At 44.1% G+C, this 19,981-nt stretch overlaps 1 protein-coding gene across 2 annotated transcripts in view; it reads right to left on the bottom strand.

Moving 5' to 3' along the window:
• Positions 1–19,981, bottom strand: part of BMPR2 (bone morphogenetic protein receptor type 2) — a 121,096-nt gene that overhangs the window by 40,615 nt on the left and 60,500 nt on the right. The window lies entirely within an intron of this gene.

Raw genomic sequence — 19,981 nt, 5'->3', positions numbered from 1 at the left:
TCTGTCTGTGGCTTTTCAAATAAATTCCAGAGCTTTGTGTCTAAAAGAAAAACCTCTTTCATCTGTCATCGTTCCTATCAGAGGATAGACTTCATGCAGATGAGAAATAGAAATGTGTTGCAGCAGACCGTGGAGAGGGAAGGATAGATTTTGTGTGTCGCAACGTGCAGGAACCGGATTTTAAAAAAGCAAATACCCGCTGAATAGAAAGAAAACACAAAAAAACATGATATCTGCTACTATACTATGGACATCTTCTTTGGAAAACATATTTTCTGGTTGCACAAGACCTGAAGCTACGTTTGCGCTCTTCCTATCTGGCACAGATTATGAAATTGCTTTCTAATATTCTTCGATTTGGAAATATGATCCACATGATGGGGTTGTTTCAGGCAAACAGGGCATTTCCACAATGCAGCAGACGAGGATATCCCTCTGGCTCCGGGTGCTTAAATCCATGGAGATAAACGGTGACATCGACCCCTTGGAAATCGACATTGGATTTGAAGCCAATTTTGGGTGGAGTGGGGGTCGGAAAAATGTTACCAACTCAAAAGAGAATGATTGATTATTACATTATACAATTATTGATACGGAATAATTAATCTGATGTGTGGTTTGTGGCATATGTATTTTCATAGGAAGTTGATCACTGGATTTTTCAAAAACTTGTTGAGCTTTATTGATTGTGATTGACCATGGCTGGAGAAAAGTAGAAAAGTGCTAAAGGAGAGGAGTTGGAGTCGGTGATTTGGCCGAGCTGTCAGCACTTGGTGACACAGTGCGGGTAAGTTTACATGGTGTTTTTTGGTCCGGAACTGGCATCCAGTAGCACACTTCGCTCCGGATTAGGCCCAAATCAATGGGCCTAGTCGGGAGGGAGTGTCTTCATTTGAATGTCGCGAGGCAAATCCGCCTGAAGAATGAGCATGTCACTTCTTTTTCCGGGAGTCGGAACAAACAGCTCCCAGGAAAAAGAACTGACTGGCTCCAATTGATTTCAATGGGAGACGTCTTTTTGGTCAGGATTTTGAGGCGGATACGGCCTCAAAATCCTGACCAAAAAAACCTGTGCAAACTTACCCTAAGATACAATAAATAAACCTAGAATAGGGTAGATTGCATTGCATCCAAAATCATGGATAAAATGATGGACACCATAATGGGAACCTAACACATCATCTAAGAGTTAATGTAGACTATCGGACACCATGACTGTATATCATGACGGATTCATAAATGACATTTCCAGTATTAATACAGTAAATGTGAAGCTTGAGGTATTACTGTATATGAGTCATAATTCCTTCACTTATCGTACACCTATGATACATAGGCCTAGAAGACATCATGACCAGATACATGTGTATGAGCTGCAGAGGTGTAATACAAGGATCAGGTATCATTACAAAGGCACAGGCCATGATGTTGCAATGGGAGGTTGGTTATGTTACTCAATGGTTTCTTTTCCTTCAGAATTGCTTATGCCATGGACTTGCAGCAAATCCTCAATGAATCTTTGGTAAAATCTGTATTGCAATGTGAAATATTACTACAACAAGGTAAGACCATACTGCAAGAAAATCTGCCGCTTCCCCTAATTTTTCACACATTTTTAAAGCAGAATTTGCAACAAATCCACCATGTCAGAACATGGCCTAATTCCCCGATTGTCTGCTTGTCTCCCCTTCATGGATGTATATTCTATTCTTGTTCTGTAGTAGAAACAAGGTAGAAAGGGAACATGTTGTTTGATAAAGGTACAAGGCGCTGAGCCAAGTGCAAAGTCTGAATCATGGCCGCCCAGACGTAAAGAATAACAAGAGCTGCACGTATGTTGACTAATGGAGTCTGGAGACTTAAGGCTTTCTAGCTCGAGTGTTACTGCATGAGGTCACCTTAAAGACCTTTTAATTTAGAAAACCACATGTATCTGTGAAAGCATATTTCCATGTTTTTTGGACAGATTCCCTGATCCACTGTAAAAATATGGATAGTGCCACAGTAATCCTGTGCAACTAGCAGCCCTGCCACCAGCAGATCACTGTTTAAAGTGCATTTCTATCTAAATATTAAAACTTTATACGTGTCTGTGCCCTTTTCCTGGTATTTTTTGCTTAAAGAGAACCTGTCAGGTCGATTTGGGACACTAAACCACCCATAGACCAGGAGTTTAGTGTCCCAAATCGCCCTGTTGTAAATCCATCTGTGCCACAATTAAAAAACATAAACCTTTATACCTACCTAGAAAGACTGAAGACTCTCATCGGACTCGTCTCTGGTGCTCCTGGTGCCTGCACCAAACCTTGGAATTTTCACTCTAACCCCTGAGCCTAATAATAGAATGACACTTGCCAATTCTGTATGAATTGTCTTTGCAGCAGTCACCTCATTTACGTCACAGACAGTATTACAATAGAGGATAACACCATAATACCACTGAGGGCTCGTTCACATCTGCGCTGGGACTCCGTTCTGCAGGTTTCCGTTTCCTGCACAAAACTGGGCAGGAGACGGAAACCTGCAGGCATCTTTCAAACCCATTCATTTGAATGGGTTTGAAAGGTGTCCGGTCGTGAGCGCCAGTGAGCGTTTTATGCTCTCCGCCGCGAAATCAGTTTTTTTTTTAACCAGACACTGAGTCGGACATGCAATACACTGTGTCTGGTTTAAAAAAAAAACGGTTTTGCCGCGGAGAGCATAAAACGCTCAGCGGCGCTCACTGCCAGACTCGGCATGACAGGTTTCCATCTTCTGCATGCAGATGATGGAAACCTGATAACGGAGCCCAGACGCTGGTGTGAACCCAGCGTGAGCCATCATTGCATGCACAACAGATGATGCCACAGCTTATCTATTGCACCTCCCTGCACAAAACATGTCTCCCATAGACCTCAAGGACTCATGCTGCCTATGTCCACAGACTGCTATAAAGCATATCACTAAATTGCTGTTAACAGCATTAGGAAATCTGCCCAATTTTTTTTTTTACGTTGACTGAGAGCCCCATATAGGGATCACAATGTGCATTTTTTTTTCCTATCAGTATGTCTTTATAGGTTGGGAGAAAATCCACGCAAACACGGGGAGAACATACAAACTCCTTGCAGATTTGTTCCTGGTGGGATTCGAACCCAAGACTCCAGCACTGCAGTGCTAACCACTGAGCCACCATGTTGCCCCAAAATCTGCCCAGTTTTGTACCCTAAGTAACAAACTGAATCTTCAGTAGATTATGGAAACATACCTAGAAATGTACATAATACGTAAAAGAGTATTCTAGTAAAAGAAAAACCTGTGGAGTAGATTCTAGTTTGGGTGAGGATTTAGCGTAACGGCACGTACATAATACCATAGAGCAGCCTCATCCTATAGTGAAAAGGTTAAAGGAAAGAGGTTTTAAAGCCGCTATACAGACTACATTCATCATAACACAGAAATAACATGGCCGTCCTATTTATAGATCTGTAAATCCTTCCAATGGTTTTCTGGGCTGCCCACTGATTGCAGTTCTGCTTCAGAAAATGCTTAAAAATAACATTAAAATATAGTTCACCGCTCCACATAAAACACAGAAAAGGATATTTTTCCGTATCTTTACCATGTATAATATTATGTATAAAAAGCATGATTACTGATGCGTAATATGTGTACTTAGTAATCTGTTCACACGTCAGATAAAATTTGCTCTGTAAATGCAACATGGTTGAGCCTTGGATTTATGGTACGGGTATGCAGTTTGCACTTGTGGGTCTGCAAAGGAATTGGCCTCATTGCCAGTCAATGGGGCTAAGTCTCAGCGTTTCTAAAGCAATTGGTGGACAATACGTGTAATGCTGTTTGTTTTTGGGGTCACCACAGGTCCCAAGCTGCTGCTCACCTGGTGACTTCTTAGGTTATGGAGTCCCTCTCCCTTTTTTTAAGCAGGTCAGCTGGCTTCCCCAGGTTGACTGGCCCTTCTAAATGTCGCCCTCCAGCAGCAGGGGGCCTTCGGCTCCTACATGCTGTTTCTCCGTCTTGCCCCCTACAAAGCGCATGAAATAGGGAGCCATTGGGATGTCATTAGGTTGCACCAGTGGAGAGTAACTAACAACTTTTGCTATGATGAGACCAGGGTTTTAATCCCACTCTGTGTGGCAGGCTCACTGCGTCCGCACCGCCGTACTATCTCACGCCAATGGCCTGTCCTATGGGAAAATAACTTTAAGCTAGGATGTTAAAATCAGAGATTGGCATCAGTTTTATAAAATTCTATACTAAGTCTCTTGGGTAAGTGACGGCGCTAACAAGTTAACTTAATAGCTTTCCTTTCGGAGCTCCTTAGCACAAGGGTTAATCCATTTGATTTCTCTCCTCTGACGTGTTACAGATAGAGCCAGTGAGGAAGCAGACAGCCTGCCTCCAGGCTGGGCCATATCCAGGCTCCAGTGTTCATAAACATCCCCGGCTCCAATAAGCCAAGGATTGCTACACCCCCACACACTACTATTTCCCCCCACTGCCATCACCACCACCACCCCTGCGTCTGCCTTCAGGAAACAGCTTGCTTTGTCACATTCCTCTGGAGCGGCTTTACGACAAACCTCTAATAACTTGGTCCCAAAACCCAAACATAAGTTACATACAGTATATCTACAAGTGCATTGGGATGAGCCTCGTGTAGGCCGGGAAGTCTCACAGCCGGCCAAAGGCTCCTCACACTGTGTCTGCTATTGTGATCTCCATTTCAAGTGTTTTTAATTGAGTTTTTACAGCATTTTTTAGAGTTTTTGTTGAGCGTTTTTTCTAGTTCAGACAATGAATGCCGTACGCCACTTAAAGCGTTCTGTCACGGGATGGTTAGAGTCTATACTATAGGCAATGTGTAATATATATTTCATGTGGAATGTATTCTCTAACCTGTTATATACATCAATGTGTAGTTGGCTGATTAGGGTCTAGTGTGTTAGCACATTGTATGCAAATCCCTCTAACTAGTGAGGACCAGTGAGGACAATGGGTGGAGATAATCTGATCAGTGTCTCCAAGAAGATGTTGGACGGTGCATTGTCCATAGTAGACAGGGAGTCTGCTCTCCTTGGTATAGGTGAGGGGGGAAGGATCTGTGACTCAGCCCTTCCCACCCACAGATAGAGGAAGTAACAGTTTAGTATATAGTTGTAGCTTGCAGTTAGTATGTGTTAGCCGGCCTGTGCACAGCTCTGCAGAGAGCCAGAATTTAGTTACAGGACCAAGGAACCAAAGCTATCATTGGATTGTGACTTCTGTGGACTTATTGTTATTACGGTTGATGTGACCGCCGCCGGCTACTAACTTTGTGGATTACAATAAATTGCTGTTGTCTCCCGACCTCTTGCGTCCCTGTTGATTCAAAAGACCATCCGGAGGAAGACGTATACCTTTGCTCCGTGACAACTGGTTGGCAGCGGTGGGATCAACAGCGGACAGCGAGATGGACTACAGCAGCCCAGCGATTAATGGAGCCACAACCTCAGAATACAGGAACTGGACTATGGCACGTCTACAAGTAAGGGCCCGGGAACTAAACCTGAGTTACCAGGGAAGAACGAAAGATCAACTGATCGAGGCACTGGAGGAGATGACCCTGCAAAGCGACCATGAGGAGGGCTGCCCCCAGGAGACTGGAGAGATACGGGAGTGGCAGGTACAGACCCAAAAGAGCAGATGGGTTGTTTTGTATGAGGAGGAGTTGGCAGTGCTGGGGCTAGGAGCAACTGCAGAGCAAAGGAGTAGAGCATTACAGAGGGCTCAGGAAACGGAGAAGGAGGAACAGAGAATGGCGCATGAAAAGGAAAGAATGGCGCATGAAATGCGAATGGCTGAGATAACTACGCGGAATTATAATCAAACGTCGGCCCCCAGCCCAACAGTGAGAGAACCACCATATGTCTCCCATAAACACTTCAAGACCTTTGATGAAGCGGCTGGGGATGTTGATGGATATTTTCAGGACTTCGAACACCAGTGCCACCTGATGGAAGTCCCAGAGAAGGATTGGGTCCGGTATCTGGTGGGGCACCTACGAGATGGGGCTGCGGAAGCTCTCAGAGCCATGGACCCTAGTGATCAGCGGGACTATGAGGCCATTAAAAGAGCGGTGCAGAAGTATTATGCCGTCACTCCAGAGACCTACCGAGTTCAATTCCGCTCTTTGTCTTACAATGGGGGAAGCTCCTTCCACATGTTCGCCCACAAGTTGAAGCAAGCATGCAAGCGCTGGCTAGAAGGAGAGGAGGCTGTCACAGTCGATAAGATCCTCCAAGTCATACTTAAGGAACAGTTCTTTTCCCAGTGCCCCGCTGAGATCCGTGAGTGGGTGCTGGAACGGAACCCAGCCACAGTGGAGCAAGCTGCTTCCCTTGCAGATGAGGGCCTGACCATCAAGCCGCAGTGGAAGAGGTTGTTTGCAGAGGAGCGGAAAACTACCACAGTCCGCCAGACACCCTTCATCCAGCCACCCACCTTTCGTGCCCGGCCTCAGGATTACAATTCCCCCTCTACCCCTGCCCCAGCCCATCGGCCTCCAGCTATGAACAACCCTGTCCCTAGACAACGACCTACTGGAAGAATGCTAGAGCGCAGATGTTTTGGGTGCGGGCGGCCTGGACATTTGCAAGCTAGTTGCCCTGTTAACATGGGGGCACGGGCCACCGTGGCATCCCGGCCTATTCACTACCTGGGAACCACCCCTAGGACTGAAAGTTTGGCCCCATTTCCAGATGACTCCATGAATGACCCATCTGTTCCACCTCCAGGGGTCTATGGGATTCAGCCTTCCGCCACACATCCCGCAAACCTTCAGCGGAAGCACTTGCAGGAGGTCCTACTGGATGGCCGAACAATTGTTGGATTCCGGGACTCGGGAGCTTTCCTAACGGTAGCGGACCCCCGAGTGGTTCGACCCGAGGCCCTAGAGGAGGGCCCTGGCCTTTCTATCGAGTTGGCAGGAGGTACTCGGAAACGTATTCCTAAAGCTACCGTGGAACTCGACTATGGTTATGGACCAAAACGATGCACAATTGGTGTGATGAGCGGGCTGCCGGCCGATGTTCTGTTAGGCAACGATGTTGGAAATCTACAGTGCCACTTTGTGGGAGCAGTGACCCGAAGCCAAGCTCAGAGAGACGCCAACATGGATCGACCGGATTTTTTGCCAGATGCCAGCCCTTCAACTCTACAACTTTACCATTCAGTACCGCCGAGGGAACCAACACCAGAACGCAGATGGGTTATCCCGGCAGGAGGACATATGAGCTATAGAGACTGATGTGCATTCCCCAATTTACCTGTGTAGGCCAATTGTGTCATGCACATGTTTTGAGAGGGGGAGGGGTTGTCACGGGATGGTTAGAGTCTATACTATAGGCAATGTGTAATATATATTTCATGTGGAATGTATTCTCTAACCTGTTATATACATCAATGTGTAGTTGGCTGATTAGGGTCTAGTGTGTTAGCACATTGTATGCAAATCCCTCTAACTAGTGAGGACCAGTGAGGACAATGGGTGGAGATAATCTGATCAGTGTCTCCAAGAAGATGTTGGACGGTGCATTGTCCATAGTAGACAGGGAGTCTGCTCTCCTTGGTATAGGTGAGGGGGGAAGGATCTGTGACTCAGCCCTTCCCACCCACAGATAGAGGAAGTAACAGTTTAGTATATAGTTGTAGCTTGCAGTTAGTATGTGTTAGCCGGCCTGTGCACAGCTCTGCAGAGAGCCAGAATTTAGTTACAGGACCAAGGAACCAAAGCTATCATTGGATTGTGACTTCTGTGGACTTATTGTTATTACGGTTGATGTGACCGCCGCCGGCTACTAACTTTGTGGATTACAATAAATTGCTGTTGTCTCCCGACCTCTTGCGTCCCTGTTGATTCAAAAGACCATCCGGAGGAAGACGTATACCTTTGCTCCGTGACACGTTCTTTATGTCCACGATCCATATTCTACTATAGCCTTTAAAGTACTACAGGAATCTGGCATATCTGACCTAAATAATAAAAAATAACATGAAAAATAGCAATGATGATGTCATGGAAAATGCTGCAAAACCCTTCATGTGTTTCCAGTCTTAAGGACTTTGGACGGGGGAGGCAGCACTTACATTTTTATTAATACCAGATAGTGATGCCTATTTCTTTTTTTCAATGTGTTTTTACATTCCGTATTTTTTATTCTTTTTTTCTGTTTATGGGGCAGCCATCTCACATATTATTACCAGCATTTAGGCCAGAATTTGACACGGAGGCCGCCTCAGATTCCAGTCCAAAAAATGGCTAGCCGCAACTGGATTAGGCCCAAATGAATGAGCCTAGTCGGGAGGAGTTGCGAGGCGAATCCGCCTGAAGAAAAAGAACGTTGCTTTTTTCCGCGAGCGGGAACAAACCGCTCGCCAAAAAAAAGGAAATGACCGGCTCCCATTGAATTCAATGGGAGGCAGTTTTTTGAGCCGGACTCTGACGCGGATTCCGTGTCAAAATCTGGCCCAAAAAACCCTGCGTGAACCCGGCCATAGAGATATGCTTTTCAGCAGCCACATGGACCATAGACAGAATAGTCTGTAAATTGTCACTGAGGTCTATGGAGGAGTATTGTAGACTTGCCCCATGGCCTGTGCAGTGAAGAGGTGTAGATAAGCTGTGACCATCACTTATTGTGAAAGGCGGGCCCCTATTTATCCATATATAGATCAACCTGTCATTGTAATACTGCCTGTGATGACAATGAGGTGACTGCTGCAAGAAATCCCCTACAGAACAAGTGTCGGCCTGTTATTAGGCTTAGTGGCCAGAGTAAAAACTACATCAATTTAAAAAATATATGTATATAATATACACTAACATGCAATTTATTTTATTTTTTATTTTTTTAAATCTTGATGACCTATCCCCTTTAAGGAGAATGGTGGTGAATAAAGGCTTATTTGCAGTGCTCCAAGGAAAAATGTATGCAAATTAGCTACCTCCCATAGAAAGAGAACTATCTCACTAGTGCCACCTATTGGAGGAACAGCCTTAAGACTCCGTTCCCATGGAGTAACGCGCCGCGCATTCAGACACGTCTACACGTGTCAGAGTGCGAGTGCGCAAAACAGATCCCATTCACTTCAATGTGTGCCGGCTCATGCGTGCTACACATTGAAATCAATGGGTTAAAAAGCCTCCCATTGATTTCAATGTGTAGCGCCCATAAGCTGACACACATTGAAGTGAATGGGATCTGTTTTGAGCGCTCACACTCTTGACACGTGTATACGTGTCTGAATGCGCGGCGCGTTACTCCGTGGGAACGGAGCCTAACAGCTAGAGGTCTTATAGATAAACCAACGTCAGGGTGCATGCACACGGAGTTATGCTCTGCTCATTTAGACACGTAAACACATGTCAGAGTGACCGCTGTGAAAAAGAATCCCATTGACTTCAATGGGTGTCGGTCTTACGCGTGCTACACATTGAAATCAATGGGTTTAAAAGCCTCCCTCCGTGTGCATGCACCCTCAGTCTAGTTTACACTTCCAGCATTATAACTTCCCAAATCCTATACATTGCTTTCTCCAGTCACAAACTCAGGAGCACCCACAGACATCTGCACTGTGTGTGGTAGACTATTTATTCCTGCCTTGTAAGGAGATTTCACACCTACATCATTTGCAATGACATCAGCCTTTCCTTTTCTGAGACATGTCTCAATCCCTTGGAGTCTAAGAAGAATACCCAATACATGATACCATCTGAGAAGTATTGTTATGGTTTTTTTTGTTAGTTTTTTTTTTTTTTTTTGCAAATTTGTTGTACAATCAGCAAAAAAAAATCTCATACTTGTTGTCAGTCTGATCTTTTTTGAAGGGTTAAACTTTATTTCAGTGTCATATCCTGTGTAAACAAGAATCTGCTAAATATTAGCAGATGGGACAGGAGTAAATGTGTAGAGAAGGAGAGTCAAACCATCTCAGTATGGCTCAGAAGGATGAAAAACACACTAAAATTATTGTGTCATAAATGCTTGTCATACGTCTTACCAGTTTGTCTTCCTGTAGAGCAGGGGTAGGGAAAGTACGGCTCTCCAGCTGTTGCAAAACTACAACTCCCAGCATGCATACTTGCTCTGCTGTTCTTGGGACTCCCATGGAAGTGAATGAAGCATGTTGGGAGTTGTAGTTTCACAGAAGCTGGAGAGCCAAAGGTTCCCTACCCCTGCTGTAGAGAAACCCTGATCTTGAGGGGAATGCTACCTTATTAGTTCACAAAAATTTTACAGACCATACATGCTCGGCTAAGGATTATGGAAAAAAGAATCGGCAAATAAAAAAAAAAAAAGGATTCTGGGAAAAGAAGTAATATAGTACCTTATTGGAGCTACATCTGTGACCTCTCACCTAGTCCGCCAGTAATCCCTAAACAGAGAGCTGTTGATAGGACTTTCTTACTTTTGGAGAAAATATTCTGACTTGGCTTTAATCCCAGACCATGCCACTGATCAATTCTCTAGCACCGTTCCCCCAAGAAGAATTTATTTGCATATTGTTATTGCAGCACTCAATAATAATAATTAGAGATGAGCGAACACTATTTGAAACAGCACGCTCCCATAGAAATGAATGGATGTAGCCGGCACGCGGGGGGTTAAGCGGCCGGCCAAGTCTGTGTGCCGGCCACTTCCATTCATTTCTATGTGAACGTGCTATTCGAAACGGCTGTTTCGAATAGTGTTCGCTCATCTCTAATAATAATATCTATGTGCGATGTATAAACCACAGCAATGCATTTCTGCTGTGGTCTCTTCTGTGGTGCATTTTGGCTGTGGCTTGCTACCGTGGGGCCTTAGCCGGAGAATGGAAAAATGAGAGCATTCAGCCAACAATATATATATACTCGAGTATAAGCCGACCCGAATATAAGCCGAGGCCCCTAATTTTAGCACAAAAAACTGGGAAAACTTATTGACTCGAGTATAAGCCAAGGGGGGGAAATGCAGCAGCTATTGGAAAATTTCAAAAATTAAAATGGTCGGAGTTTTTGGGTGCAGTAGGTGCTGGGGAAGGGGAGGGGGTGTTTTGGTTGTCTGTCTGCCCCTTCCCTGAGCTTGAGGACTGTTTTTTTTCACCCCTACTTGGAATTCAGCCTGGCTGTATATAGGGTATCTGCAGTGCTCCTATTAACACCTTCCCAACGGAACAGGAGCACGGCAGATACCCTATATTCAGTAGACCGGGCACTGTCTGACACAGGGATACCTAATGTGTATGTGTTACACAGTCATTTTCTACTTTTATATGTATTCTAGGGAAAGGAGGGATTTAGAACATTTATTTATTTTTATTATATTTTTTTAAAGTTTTTTTTCACTATTTTATGGGAGATTCTATACATTACTATTGCGGCAGGTCATAGAATTTTTTTAAATTTTTTTTTTGTGCTTGACTCGAGTATAACCCCAGGGGGGCTTTTTCAGCACAAAAACTGTGCGGAAAAACTCGGCTTATACTCGAGTATATACGGTAATTTAAAAACAATAAATAAATCTTGTTACATATCTGTTAAATATTAATATAAATAATAAAATATCTAAAAAATAAAAAATATAAATAATAAACATAACTATTAATATAGAGAATGCAATGATATCACTTTGGTAACATTTCCAGAATGTGGGTGACTTCTTGTGACTTGAAGCTAGACAATGTATGTAACATTATCCTGTTTAGTGCTTTCACACCATGACAAGATATTTTGGACTATGTAGCGGGTATAATAATGTTTCCAGTCATGTACTTTGCAGGCTGCATAAGTCAGCTGTATAGAACAAGCCATTGAATTTGCTACATAAAAGGCTATTTTGGAAAAGAAGGGGAAAAAAAAACAGGTCATGCCAGAAAGTCACACTTACTATTTTGCATGCTTGCAAGCCGTTTAATGCCTTCTGAAGCTTTTACTTGTTGCTTAGATATTCTGCTCATCCATTCCAAAAATGACAAGGAACATTAGCATGGGGTTCATATTAATGTGATCTTTGTCCCGGACCCCCTAATATTCCCCATTTAACATATATGCTGAATGCCCTGATTATGAATGCATTTAATGACTGGGTTTTTGCATTTCATTGTGTGTTCAAGAACTTGACCTTACTGGTTCAGCGAGCATTAAAACTGCATAGTTAACCACACTTCTAAAGGCAGGGCAAAGACATTGCGAGTGCACCCAGCCATGAATATGTGCCCCATTCACCACAGCCTTATGTGACAGAATATTCATCAGCCCAAGACAGGGCACGCTCTATGCAGACACATGGCAAAGCAATGTGAAGCAAATGGCTTTACGAAATATCTCTTTAAAAGTTCATTAACGTCCCATAAGCAAACATTGGCTTTGCTAACGTCTCTATACTGCAAAAAGATCACTAAATTCATATAAAGTACTGCCAACACCATTATATTTAGAGATGTGCTTAATAACTTATCCCAGCTGTGCAAATATAATCAAATAACAGAAGGTGCCCACGCCATCCCAGCCTTGCAAGTTGGTGCAATGTGCTGCAGTGCTCGTAGGCATCGGACTAAGTTTACTTTATAAGAGAAAAAAGAAGAAAACAAGTATAGAAAAGTATTTTTTGAGGGATCATCAAGCGATGGAAATTTTTTTACATTTTTTGCAAAATCAACTTGGCGCCATCTTTATTCCATACAGATTGAGCAAGAGATCACAGTCATCCACAATGTTTGGTTATAGCTCACCTACTTTTATGATGCGCCCCAAAAAGTGATTGGATAACAACAGCCAAAAATCCACATAACCCAGAGAATAAAGACTTGGACACCTTCCGATTCCTTGTGTTGGGGTCAGTGGTGTCTCTACTTTGAGGGAGGTGAATAATACAACAGAAAATGATTCACCCCATTGTTGGAGCAGACAGGGTGGCGCTGTAGTCCTAACTTAGCCCTGTAATGCCAATGGAAGAAATCATTGATGTCCATTGGCTCGCTGAGATCACCAGCTATTCTTACAGTGTCCTACTTCCAAAGCTTTGTCTGCCTTGACTCTTCTGTGCACTTTCTTCCTTCTATATTACCCCAAATGCTTTCTTTCACAGTGGTTATCTCCTTGCACTTTCTTTTTCTTTGACATTTCCTTCTTCATGTTATCCACCACTGGAAAGCGGCTTTGCATTTGGTCAACAGATTCTCCTGATTATCCCCAAGCCGCCATACACATGCATGCTCAGTTTGGCATGAAATACCATTCTTTCTTTGCCTTATCCGGGGTATGAAGCACCATCTTGCTGACCCTAGCCGGCACCATTCTTCTGAATTATGGTTGGCACTCATTGGTCTCACGCTGGTGCCCAGGAGTGATCGGTGAGTACTTACTGCTCTTAAGACTCCCCATCTCTTCTATACATCAGGCTCCAAGACCAGAGAAATACAAGGGAGTCCAAGGAACAGTAAGCACTGAAAATCGCTAACCTGTGTGGTATCTGGGGGCACTATACTTTTTGGGACTGTGTGGGACCCATGAGAGCACTATATTGTTGGGACTTGTGGGGGAAGATAGAAAAGCTTTGAAGGGGAATTACATTGTGTGGGACCTGGGGAGCACTGTAGTGCATGGGACCTGAGGGAACACTATACTGCTTGGGATCTGGGTATATTATACTTAGGGTTAAGCCGATCTTTACTTTTCAGGATCGATTATAAAATCCGATTTCCGATCATTTTTCATTCGAACCCGATCTCGATCCCAATTCCGATCCCAATGCAAGTCAATGGGATTTTTTTATTAATCGGAGATCGGATTTTAAAAGCAATCCTACCCCCTGGTGTCCACTTACCTCCAGAGATGGCAGGTCCTGTGCCCCGTGCCTTCATTCTTCGCCTCGCTGCTGCTCCACACTGCTTTTCTTCCTTCGCTGCCCCCTCCCTGCCAGGTTAGGAGAGTGTAGGCGGGTTAGGAGAGTGTGGGCGGGTACTGGGAGGGGAGACGTCACGTCTCTCCGCCCTGTACACGCCCACACTCTAAGTCACAAGTCCCGCCTACCTAGCGCTTTAAACACTAACCTGGGAGGCGGAACAGCGAGGCAAGAAGAAGGAGGGCACCGGAGCAGCCATCTCTAGAGGTAAGTAGCTGCTAGAGATTTAGTTTAGCCTTCCATTAGAATGAATGGAGGCAGCCGGCATGCAGGGGGTTAAGGCTGTGTGTCGGCTGCTTCCATTCATTCCTATGGAACTGCAGCGGAGCCTTCACACTGAGTATACAGCGTATACTCAGTGTGAAGGCTAAGCAAAGCATTGTGGGAAAAATCACCGATCTCGATCCCACATAAAAAGATCGTGTTCGGAATTCCGATGGCTCAACCCTAATTATACTATGTAGGTGCCCTTAGGGCGAGTGGGTGGAATTCCCCCCACAATTTGTGTCGTCTATTACCTCTCCATATACACCACCATAGGTGGTTGGCAGGTCCCACCAAAATCAGCAGGCTTAGTCAACCAACATTCATCTATTGTGTAGGATGTCTCCATTCCTAAAATACAATGGCAAGCTTTTGGCACGTAGACTATTAAGATCAAGTAACTTTTCCTCTCAAGATCTCAATCAGAATCTCACAGAAGCCATATGGATTCCTGACAATTCTCTGCTTGCGTTTCCTGTCTGCTATTCTTCCCTGTAAGAACCGTAAAGGATGATGGGACTGTTCCCATATTTATGGTGGATGGAGACGCATCATAAAGCATGTGTTTTTAATTATCTAGGCATGGACCCAAATGGGAACATGAGGGAGTGATTTATACAGACAGTCTAGAGACTGCACGAATTAGCTCTCCATGGGGAGGGCACATAAAAGACAATCCGTGATACAAGAGTAAAAATTAACCAAACATGAAAAAGGCAAAAACATCTCTCTTGCGAAATGAGTCTAACATAGAACAAAATTCGGCTAGGGATCACCAAATGTTACAAAGTGACTAAACTTTATCTGAATTTTGCAGTAAAAGTAAAGCAACATTTGTACTGTGAGAACGCCTTCCCTTAGTAGAGATCCGGGGACCGCAGGAGTGTACCGAATGCGTCTACACAAACACAAGTCTATAGACAGCAGCCTCTATGGGCCCTCTGTATACACAGATGAAAGCATTTTATTAAAGCCAGCGAACCACCTCAACATATCACATGGAATATATTTAGGTCTAATAGTAGCTTGCTGTATATATGAAGTGGTTATACCCGTCACACTTCTGTTTGCTCTTAGTAAAGAAACTCTGTAATCTGGAGATGGACATATAAGGGTTAAACCTTCCCAATGGACTGGTGTAGGCCGATACTGCTGGCCTGTACCCTGAGAAAATGATGAAAATACTTAAGAAGTGGATAAATGTAGTCGCCGGAAAAAAAAAAAAAAAAAGTCAGAGCTGCAAAACTAAAGCGGATATCCCAGGATAAGTATAACATGTCTGTGCTCTTACAGAACCAACACCGCAGCAGTATATAGGTCACCTTGTATACTGACGTAATTGGGCTGCAATACCAGAAACAACCTATGGACAGGTGTGGCACTGTTCCTGGGATACAGAAAACTTCACATTGTGGAAAAGCTGCTTTTTTAGTTGCAGATTTTTCTGGGGTTTTCTGAGCTAAAGCCAGGGGTGGATTGAGCAGAAGGTAGAAGTATAAGAGCTTCTTGTATATTTCTCATTCCTTCTGTTGTTTCTCAAAGGTTTGGGTCGAACAAAAATGCAGCAAAATCTGCAACAAAAAAGTAGCTTTTATGCAAAGTGGAGGCTTAGGGTAAGTTCACACGGGGACACCTCAGGTTTTGAATCAAAAAACGGGTTCCCGCGACTGAATGACGGTGCACTGCACAGTCGCGCACTCCGCTCCGGATTAGGCCCAAATGAATGGGCCTAGTTGGGAGGAGGGAGTTTCTTCAGGCGGATTCGTCTCACGATATGAATGAGCATCTCACTTCTTTTTTCCAGAAGCCGGAACAAACGGCTCCCAGAAAAAAGAACTGACCGGCTCCCACTGATTTCAATGAGAGCTGTCTTTTTGGTCAGGATTTTGAGGCAGATACAGCCTCAAAATCCTGACCAAAGAACCCCGTGTGAATTTACCCTTAGTCTCACTGTCGTTTGTCTAGGACTTCAAGAGGATTTCCAGGCTATAAATATTGCAGACATGTCTTAAGGACAGCTCATCAATGGGGGTCTGACATCCAGCAGCTGATACACAAAGTCATTGCAGTTTACTTTTCATTGAAGTGAATTGGATCTGATGTGGCCCCTGTATAGATAATGCAGCTTTCTTCTTTCTGCTTAATTACCTGTATATTAGCTGCTTAGGACATCTGATCAGTGGGGGTGCTAGGTGTCAGACCCCCACTGATCTGATGTTGATAACCTATCCTTACGGTAAGTCACCAATAGTTTTAGCCTGGGAAACCTCTTTAAATATATAAAACCTTATAATTAGAATCAAAGTGAGTGTGTGTGTGTGAGGCCAATCCTGGTACCTCTGCTGATCAGCTGTTTGAAAAGGCCATAGTATTGGATGAAAGCTACAGCCCCTTCTTTGGGCTTGTGTATATCACATTCATTAGCCATGTGGCCTTTCTGCAGCTCTGTCCCATTCAAATGAATGCTATCGGGCTGCAATACCTCTGAGCCAGGTATACAATGAAGAGACTAGATTGTTCAAGCAGCTGATCAGTAATGGTGCCCCTGCCATTCTAATACTGGTGTCAAAGGTCCTCTCTATTTCCTCTTAGCTATCCCCTTATGTATCTTACATTATGTATTTCCTGCAGGGTTTGTTGCTTGGCTATTTAGCTGTACTCCATTAGCACAGAGCTGTGATCAATGACTACAGATCAGCTGTATGGTGGTGTTAGCTACAAAGGAAGTCTTAGCTAGTCTGATACAAACCTCATTAGCTCCTCATCAACTTAGAACGGGCTTTTATGCAGCTTGTCGCAGCTCATGTCAGGGAGCCATATATATTCTTGTATGGCTAGAGCATTATGTCATGCACATTTCTAGCACGAGGCTAGTACTAATATCTCAGCGTTATTTTCCAGGTCTCTAGTGAGGAAGTTAAGGCTTCCTGAACAAGTCTAATAATTGTGGTGAAGGTTTTTCGAAATAGCGGTTTCACTGCATATTTCCTGGTACAATAGAGCAGATCTGCTTGTGACCAGCATGTACGCCATATGATAGATTTCAATGGACCTGTATAATTGTATATAGTCAATGCCACTATATAAGTGTATATGTGCGTAAACACCATTGTAGTCAATGCTAAGGTCAATGGCACCTTTGAAGAGCCATTGTGACAGATATTCAGAGTTAAGGAAATTTTCTACTACCAGAGTAATGATTCATGGTGCAATGATGCAAGGAGTAAGGGTGTCCTATGGGCTCCCATTTCTTCCGACCCCAAAAAATACTAGGTTAACCGGCTGCTTCTGAAATAGGCCCTTGTCTCGTGTGTGTATGCGCATGTGTCAGAGATAGGGGAAATACAATGTGAGCCCCAGTAGGGACCAATGTGGGTGGTGACAATATCTGTAAGGAAATGATACGGTGGGAATAGCAACTTAGACAGTCTATAGATGTGACAAATGCTAAAATTGTAAGGAACAGCCCTTTCAGTGCATACTGGAGCCATTTTGACATCTTATCTTGGATATTCACTGCTTCAAGGACATCCATAGAGAGTAATCTGAAAGGTGAGACGCCGCAGTAGCACTTTCACGTTACGGTGACGGCCTGGTAAGTGGCATTGGTCCAGCCCTTTGTCAAAGCTAGAAATACAAGGACAAGCAAGACAATGTGGCCCTTACTATAGGAATTACTGTATAGTTACCTTTTCTAATATAAGAGGAGGGGTCTTAAGCTGTCCATATGTATTAGCAGATCATTTAAGGGTCAGGACGTTGGATTTCAATATGCCTGATCCTTTTGTTCTCAGGGGAGGGAAGCTGCTGCCAGATGGGGTTGACATTACTCTTTACATTCAGAGCAAGTGAGCATGTGTATAGTAGGATGTGCTAGTAGTATTCCAAATGATATCTTGTTGGGGTTTTTTTTGGGGGGGTCCTCTGTGACCAATACGTCTATACACAAAGTGAGTCTAAGGTCCAGCGTTATGAAATTCGTGGCGGAGAATTTCAGTGCACCATGTGAATTTTATACCCATTTACAAAACCAAAGAAGAGCAGTTGGGGAGTGATTAAATGTCCAGTCACAGCAAATTAACTCCTATCCACAGGATTGGGGATATCGTGCTGATCAGTGAGTGTCCCATAGCTGGGACCCCCATGGATCTCAAGAGCAGGGGTGTTTAGTACCCCAGTTTTGAGCGGTGCAGCTGTCCAGAGAAAGTAAGCAGGAGTAAGTATTTGGCTATCTCTAGTGGATCCCATTGAAAACAAAGAAAGTGATGGTGCTGTGGTTGTAACTGGGGTGCAAAGCACCCTGGTTATTGAGATATCTCAGCAGTGGGATATCCACCTACCAGCAAGTTACACCCGATCCTGTGGATAAGGGGTAACTTGCTGTGGCTGAACAACCCCTTTAAGTTGCCTAACTTGGAAATGCCCACAGGACACTTGCAGACAGGATTGAAATCCTCTGCTATTTTGCCACTTATTTTGTTCCCTACCCAATGTGTTAGAAAGATAGACCTGATTCACATCTGCGTTCCGTATTCTGTTTGGGGAGTCCGCTTGGGGATGCCCCAAACGGAATACCGAATGCATTAAAAAGCGGTGAGCAATGAAAGCACATGGACCCCATAGCCTATAATAGGGTCCATGTGTTTTCCATGCGGTGGCCGCACGAATCATGTGGAGAGGAAAGTAGTTCATGAGGGTCCGTGTGCTTTCATTGCTCACCACTTTTTAATGCGTTCGGTATTCTGTTTGGGGGAATTGCCAAGCGGACTCCCTGTACTGAATACTGAATGCAGATGTATTGGAGTCAGAATATCATTGTCTTTCAGCTTATTCAGAAAAATTTCAGAGCTACCAGATGATTAATATTTACCAGTAATTTTACAATGGTGGAAATGTTCTTATTTTTAACCCCGTACTCTGAATACTTTTTGATCTCCTGAAATGTATGTTGTTACTGTCTGTAGATTATCGTGTAGGTTTGCTTCAATGTAACAAGACAAAGCAGCTCCTCTTTTCTCTGCTGTTTCCTTAAACCTTCAATAATGCAAACCACAAAAATGTGGAACGTCAACATTAATGTTTCTATTAATCATCCTGCGCTAAACTGATGTCTCGGGCTACAGCGGCCACGTCCAAGTGTTTCGACTGCCAGCTGCTATTATTTTACACCGGTGTGCTTGTAGGTAAACACTGGGGGAAAGACAACAAATTCATGCAATAGAGCGCTACTGTGTAAAGTGTGAAAAAGTACAATCTGTCCATAAGACCTGTAGGGCAAACAAATGACATAATGCAGAAACACAAAGCTCTAGCAGTCCCTGTACTGCGCTACTCCATTATACACATACCAGTACATCTATCCAGCAACCACCTTGTGGGCCAATGCTTGACCCCGCTGACAGGTTTCCCAGAAACCCTGAGGATATAGGTTTCTTACACACCAGTCATGTAAGAGTCATAATGGTTTGCAACTGAGAACCAGACAACACGGTAGTCATCACTCCACGGAACGTAAATACATGTAAGTACTCTCACACATGGTCTCTGTCAGTTTCATTGATTTTAATTTTCGGACTATAAGACGCACTTTTTTTCCCCAAAATTTTGGGGGAAAAGAAGGGTGCGTCTTATAGTCTGAAGGTGGCGCCTGGCATCCGCTGTAATAGAGAGGCGGAAGCCGGCAAGGGATAGACGCCATTACAGGTGCCGGGGCCTGAGACATCGCTGCCCTCTCCTCCTGCGCGGCGATATCGCAGGAGCCGACCTGTTCGGGTGACAGCCGGGAGCCTAAT

Source organism: Leptodactylus fuscus, chromosome 8 (assembly GCF_031893055.1).
Source record: "Leptodactylus fuscus isolate aLepFus1 chromosome 8, aLepFus1.hap2, whole genome shotgun sequence".
NCBI lineage: Eukaryota > Metazoa > Chordata > Amphibia > Anura > Leptodactylidae > Leptodactylus > Leptodactylus fuscus.
This window is presented reverse-complemented; position numbering and strand designations above follow the sequence as displayed.